Below are 7,656 nucleotides of genomic sequence, written 5' to 3'. Positions count from 1 at the left end.
CAAAGCAGTGGACAATAGTGGACAAATGTACTAGTATAGTGATAAACTACAGCCATGCTGAGGCTACTCAAGAGTCTTCAATCATACTCCTTTGTGTTTCTGTGGTCTTTAGCGGAGCATTACAAACGAACATGACCAATGAATTTATTATCAGCTCATGCATTAATTTTGTATAAGATCTTCAGAAATATGCATTGAGATGCACATCTTTGTGCATGAAATTATTCAGAGTGCGCACTCCAATTGGTTTTCTGTGCACACAGTCATAGTACCTAATTGTACATGTACGCAACGGTATGCATACAGTTTCCAATACAATTTATGCATGGTCCTCTAACTTCTTTAAAAAATGTGACCCTGTACAATTTCACAGAATCTTCATTGTAGATACAGAGTAATGGACATGAACTTGTAAGTTTATCACACGTTAATGGGGACGATATATAGAAGTGTTTTAATATACCCAGGGCTGGCTCTAGGTTTTTTGGTGCCCCAAGCAAAAAATTTTTTGGCTGCCTCCCATCCCAGCCCTGGGCTCTCCCCCCAACCTGCACCCCTCTGCCGCCCCAGCCCTGGGCTCTCCCCGCTGCCCCAGCCCTGGGCTCCCCACCACCAGTGCTGACTCCGCCCGGTCCCTCCTTGCCTTCAGCCAGTCCAGCAGTGGCAGGGTCGGGGTAAGCAGTGGGGCCCCCGGGTCACACCTCAGCTCAGGGTCCCTCCAGCCAGGGCTCCTGCCTCCAGGACCGTCCGGGACCCGGAAGGACCGCCCAGCAGAGGGCTGAGGAGCCGGGGCAGGGCATCCCCAGAGGGAGCGGAGCCCCGGAGGGCGGGACGCGGGCCCTGCACGGCAGCACCCTGGGCACCGGTCTCCACTATGGCCCCGCTGCTGCTGCTGCTCCTGGCCGTCCTGCTGCAGTCCCTGGGTGGCTCGGGCCACTTCGCCCAGTCCCAGCTGCGGCACCTGCAGGCGGCTCCAGTGTCCCGCTCCCATAAGGTGCGGGTGCTGCTCCCCGATGCGAACCGCAGCAGCCCCAGGGCGCCCCCCCGTGCAGGACTGCTTCCAGGGCCAGTTCTAGGCTTTTGCAGCCCCAAGCAAAAAAAAAAAGGCTGTCTGGAATGCCACCCCTGAAAATGTGCTGCCCCAAGCACCTGCTTAGTTTACCGGTGCCTGGAGCTGGCCCTGAATATACCAATCTTTTACCCGAGTAAAAAGTAAAATAAGGGTTCTGAGTTGAAATAGGCTGTAAGTGACAGTTTAATAATCTTTGCGTAGGGTCTTCAGAACATGGAACACGTTACCATAGCATCACACGTTTGAACATTCCAGCATGACGAGCACGCTCTGTTCAGGAGAAGTTAGAAGCTGAGAACAGTAGGTATGCTGCAAGTCCAGACAGAGTTACTTTCAGTGGGCCTGCTTTGTTTTATGTGTTTCTCTAGGCCATTGTTTCCACTGTACTTACAAAAGTGTAGTTAAGGTGGAGATAAGGTCACTGGCACAGAGGCCTCTGTTTCCTGTCCCCTTCCTTGTGTGTGTTCTTGTAACACTGACATTCTTTGGGGGGATCGGTGGGGATACCCTGAGCATTTTTGTTTGGGTTGTGAAGTCCAGAGTTCAGCAGCAATCTTAACAGTGTTCTTTGTAAGTGAATTTCCTTTGTTCTTTAAAAGGTGGGGTGGGACTCTTTAAAAGAAGGGATGGCTAGGAGAGTGGAGGCAGTTAAAGCACTGGCTTTGCAGCCTGTGAGGAGAGCCCCAACTCCAGGTGTGTCATCCTATTACAAGGTACAAGAACTTTGCAGACTGGGGGTATCAAACTAGGGTGATGCAGAGCCTGGCAGCCCTGTCTTGAATTTGAGCAACCCTTGTTTTGCAGTAGGTGGAGCTCTTCTTTGATGAACCAGGGGAAAATCAACAGGCCCAGTGTGTCATTGCCTGGTTCTATCTCCCCCTAGCTGTCAGAAGCCCTGCCTGATTTGCCAAGTCCTCTGTGTGGTGATCTGGAATCACTCAGGGCCCAAGATCCTTGAAAGAGATTCAGTGATACAATTCCTCTGCATAACTTCCGCAGTTCCTCTCCCCAAGACTTCTTGGCTGAGAAGCTGAACAACTTAAAGACACAAGTTTTCAATCCTGCATCATCCTTTCCCAGCCAAAATGTAATAACAACACTCAATATTTATATAAACACATGATTCCAAAAGCTTATAACCAATCGGAGCAGGGTGGCTGCTTATTGAGCATTTCCCCTCACTGCCAGGGGTTGCTTTGCCCCTTTGAGCCATCTCTTTCTGGCCCAGTCTGTTCTCCCAGCCCATCCTCCCAGCTTTTCCTAGCTGGAGCCTAGCTGCCTAGGATGACTTCTAGGCCCCCGAACTTCTAGGCCCTAACTCTATCAGGGCTTCCCCACAGAATTTCCTTGTTCTCAGCGTCTTGCCTGCAGGAGACCACACACGCTACAGTTTTTTTGCTATTTCCTGAATTTCTCCCCTTTCTTTCTTTTCTTATTTTTCTGTTTCATGGTGAAGCACACTTGACTGGAGAGTCTATAGTGGCCACCAGTGGTAGCGGTTATATTCTTTCATGTCTTTCAGGACATGTAACAACTCTTTTCTAACATACCCCATCTCCCCAATATTTTTACTGAATAACATAATGTAATTTTTGTACATTAAGCCATTTAAATTCTTCAAAAACTTTCCCTTTACTTTATCAAAGCCCTTACATACCTATAAAAGGTGATCAATTGTTTCTTCTACCTTACATCATGCAGAGTCCATCTTTGTGTTTGTTTACTCAGAAAAGATTTTTGTTTAAACCACAATGACCAATTAGTACTCTAAACAAAATCACTTTATTTTTCCTATCCTGACCCTGAAGTGTATCATTATCCTCAATGCTAGGGCACAATTCAAAAAATCTCCTTCCTTTTTTTTGACAACTCATTTTTTTGCCTTTGCTCTTTTAAATTTTCATGTAATATGCTTTTGCATTCCTGTTTACTCAAGGGTATATCCATGTCACTCCTTTCATTTCTTACAGGGTTTTTAGCTGCTTTGTCCATCATTTTGTTCTCTTTTATTCCAATATGCGCTGGGATCCAGGCTAATGCTACATGTATCCCCATCTGTACTAATTTATTATTAGAACTACAATTTCATTGATTAAATCAATTCTACATATGGAGATACCCTTTTTATTACCATAAGGCCTGATATTTGTGTCTGAAAGTTTGAAAAAATTATCACCACTGCTGGGCATACATCCCAGATACAGTTTAACGCTAGCATCATTGCTACTAGTTCAGCTGTCACGACAGCGACAAAATCAGATATTCTTTTGGATGCATTAATTCCTAATTTTGGTATACAATATGGTGTCCACACTCTTCCTGTTTTTTTTCTTTTTTTGGAGCCATCTGTATGTATTTGGAAAAATGACTCCACTTTTCATCTATATATTGGTATACTTCATTTTAACACCTATTGTCTCCTTTTCACCCTTAAGTTTATAAAATAAATCTAAATCCACATTTGGACATGTGACTTTCCTTTCATAACTAATTTTCACATGACTAAAAGTTTTGACTTCCTTTATCTTTTCCTTGTCTTTCAATTCCTGCATCCACATTTTAACTCAAACAGCAGGGGGCAGGGAGGGAGCAGTGCCCGGTTCTTCTCCTGGTCCAGGCTGCGAGCCCTGGGGTCACAGCTGCTGGTGCGTCTGCTCGCCCTGCACCCAGGGTCCTGGCTGCCCTCCCCGCACCCAGCCACAGATGTAGGCCTTGGCCCCTGGCCAAGGCTTCACTCCTGCCCTGGCCGCCAGCTACAGCCCCAGCCTCAGTCTCCCTACCCCTGTCCATGTCCCCACCTCCTGGAGTGAGGGCCCCACTACCAGTTCTGTGGGGGGCATGGACAGAGGTAAAGGGGCCATGAGGTAAAAAGTTTTGGGACTCCTGTTTTAACCAGATCTATTTGTTCTCCATACAGACACAGTTTACATCCCTTTGCACCTTTCATTTTTGTAAAGATAATCCTTTGGTTTTAGAAATTGAATTGAGACATTGAAACCCCTTGCATTCCCTCCCCCACATCTGAACTCTCTCACAACACTTTGTTGATGCTCCTTCTACCATCTCAATATTCTCCCTCCTTGCCTTTATTGCAGCCTCCTGCTGGTCTTTATAGGCCAGTATCACCCTAATCTCTCCCAGGTATGGTTCATTCTGTAATCAAGATTGGCTAGCCCCAGCCTTCCAGCAGCCAGACACTCTGCTAAACCAAACTCACTAAATTTACTATGTTTAATTAATCTCTGAGGTGACTTGCACTTGAGGAAATCCCTGGAAATGTATCAGCACTACTGTTGTCAGAAGGAGGTAAGTCTGTTTGTTTTGGTGGTATTATGTTTTGAGGATTGTTTGTCTTAACCTGGTGGGATGGTTACCTTGTTGAGAGCTTCTCAGGCCAGCTCAGTGCCCCTTATTTCCCTTCCTTCTGGAAGCTGAAGAAGGTGTTGCCTACTCCTCCTCAGTGTATATGCTTTGACATGATAATCTCATGAGACCATAGGATAACCTCATGTGACACCACTGCTGTTTGTGACCATTGATTTCCAACATAGATGTTCCCCAAGTCATGTTCATGAAGTGGTGGCAGTTCCCAGAACCCCAAATCATATTGTTTTTTTTTTCTTTTTTCTAGCTTTATTTGTCTCTTTATCCACCTGCAATTCTACAGTTCCTCTGATACCTTTTAGCATTACAGGCATTCTAGATCTCAGTTTTCTGTTAAAATAGCTGCAGGTGACAAACCGTGTTTCAATGATACCATCCTGTAATTCAACAGTGCTAAACATGGATAAGAGTCTGACTCTACAATCTTTTTCAGTAGCTGCTTTTGGATTGTGGATAATGGGGACTAGCAGATACATGTCTACACCCAAATTTCACTTCAAGCTGCTTAAACTCATGCCCACTAAACTGAGGCTTGTTGTCGGTTGTATGCCAGGTACACTATGTCTAACCAAAATAGATTTGATATGCACAATCTCCTGTTTAGCTGTAGTATCTTCTAGTAAAGCTACCTCAGGGAAGTAAGAATAATAGTCTAGAATGAGTACGTAGGCTTTTTTCCCTGTCAATGTAAATACTCAGTGGTGGTGGCAGGGGAGAATCCCTCCCAGAGAGGAAGCTGGGGTCCCTTCTCTGAGTGGCTAAAGTGGGGATTCCCAGTTCTATCTGCCTGTGGTTCAACTTGAAAACATGGCTTAACATGCAAATTCAGATAGTTGGGGTCTTAGGCCTAGTTCCTTTAGTGCAGGGGTGGGCAAACTATGGCCCACAGGCCGGATCCAGCCCCTCAGGGATTGCCGGCCCATGGGATTGCCACCCTTGTGGCACCGCGGGCCCTGCACTGCTCCCGGAAGCAGCCAGCACTATGGCCCCTGTGGAGGGGGAGGCAGAGGGCTCTGTGCGCTGCCCTCACTTGTGGGTTCCACACCCGAAGCTCCTGTTGGCTGCAGTTCCCCGTTCCCGGCCAATGGGAGCTTCGGGGGAGGTACCCACAGGCGAGGGCAGTGCACCGAGTCCTCTCCCCCCAGGGGCTGCAGGAATGTGGTGCTGGCCACTTCTGGGAGCGACACGGGGCCAGGGCAGGCAGGGAGCCTGCCTAACCCTGCTGCGCATCGCTGACACCCTGGAGCTGCTCCAGGTAAGCAGCGTCAGGCTGGAGCCCGCACCCCAAGCCCCTCCTGCACCCCAACCCCCTGCCCTGAATCCCCTGCCTCATCCCTCCTGCACCCCAACCCCCTGCCCTGAACCCCAACCCCTGCCCTGAGCCCCCTCTTGCACCCCAACCCCCTGCCTTGAGCCCCATTGTATGCCCTGCACCCCTCCCTGCACCCCAACCCCCTGCCCTGAACCCCAACCCCTGCCCTGCACCCCTCCCTGCACCCCAACCCCCTGCCGTGATCCACTTCCTGCACACTGTACGCCCCATACACACCCCGCACTCCCTCCTACAGCCCAACCCCTTGCCCCAGCCCTACATTCATGGCCATGCATGCAGTTTCCCCACCCAGATGTGGCCCTCAGCCCAAAAAGTTTGCCAACCCCTGCTTTAGTGCCTCGGCCTGTGAAAGCAGCTGGGGAAATACTAGTGGGGGCTAGTAGTCATCGTGTCTCCCTCCTATCCCTACTTATGTTCCCTGTAGGAATGAAGGAAGGTGAACTCTAAAATGACTGTTGACAAACTATATATTTTGAAGCCTGGTTTTTCACCAAAGCTCCAGAAAATGTAACTAATTGACAGTCTTTTGGACAAATAAGGGATCCTTGTCAAAGGCATGTCTGAGTTTACTAGCTCTGACAGAGCAGAGCCCAAGGGTGAGGGGGTGGGGCGGGGTTGGAATATGGGTAAACAAGGTTATTGCCTCCTATGTCATTCCACACATACCTCTCCCCAGCTATGTTCTTCACTTCCCATGGGTACTTTGCTCCCTGGATATCCCCTCCTGCATTGGTTCAACCCACTCAACTTCCCCACATTTCTCGGACCTCTTTTCCCCTTCAACGCTGACTCCACCCAAACAAACACATTCCCTAGGGCACTGGTTCTCAACCAGGGATCCAGGGCCTCTGTGGAGGAGAGGGGGGCTGCAAGCAGGTTTCAGGGGGTCTATCAAAATAAACTGGGCTTCTGGCCCAGGTGGCAGGGCTTGGACTTCACCGCCACACCCTCACTCACCTCAGCAGGCCACTCAGCCTGTCTGGTTGGGAGGGAAACCAAAAATTGCAGTGTCACTGCACAACAGAGATCTTCTCCTACCCTCAGAAGGGGTTGCCTCACAGCGGTGGACTCCACTGGCAGACAGCAGCTAGCCAAAGAGAGACACCACTGTTCTGCCCTAGTACATCAACACTTCAGGGAACAGGGCCAAATGGAAGGCAGAAATTTGGGGAGGGCACAAGGCTTCACAGGCGAGTCCTCGTGGGACAGTGGAATGGGGGAGAAGGGCTGGGGAGAGTTGGGGGATGTTGCAAGAAACAGTAGGGGATGGTAGGGATGTTTTGTTTCAACCAGGGAGGTATGGGGCTGGAAGGGCCACTGAGGGTTGAAGGATCTCTGAGTTGCCCTTCTCCTCAGGAGAGAGAGCAAGGAGAAGGAGAGCCAAGTTTTTAAGTGGTGGTGGGGGGCAGCAGCTGGAATAGGGCTGGTAGCTACTGTTCTCCTGATGAATGTCTCCCCTGGCTGCTGTGTACCTCAGGATCATTCTGGAACTGAGGGGCAGCATATGTGAGGTGGCATTTCTGGAGGGAGTATCTGTGGGGAGAAATTTACAATGTGGAGGCCATGGGGTGGGCTGAGATTACAGAGCTCAGCTAGTTTGCCAGCTGAAGGTTTGCAGAGTAGTAAGGGGGGTGGGGATCCTGGTTGGGAAGGCATTTCTGGAGACTAGGGGTGGAGTGGGACATGTGGTAGGGATTGTTGCAGCTGCACCAGCTATCTGAGGAGCTGGATTGGCACCTGGGGCAGCTTCAGGGACACATCTCTCTCTCCCAATCATTTTGTAGATCTCGAAGTTGTCTTAGTAGTCCATGTGCCAGCCCAACTCCTAAGGCAACTGGGGCTGCATTATTGAGAGCCCTGCAGCTCT

This window comes from Malaclemys terrapin, chromosome 6, assembly GCF_027887155.1.
Source record: "Malaclemys terrapin pileata isolate rMalTer1 chromosome 6, rMalTer1.hap1, whole genome shotgun sequence".
Lineage (NCBI taxonomy): Eukaryota > Metazoa > Chordata > Testudines > Emydidae > Malaclemys > Malaclemys terrapin.
This window is presented reverse-complemented; position numbering follows the sequence as displayed.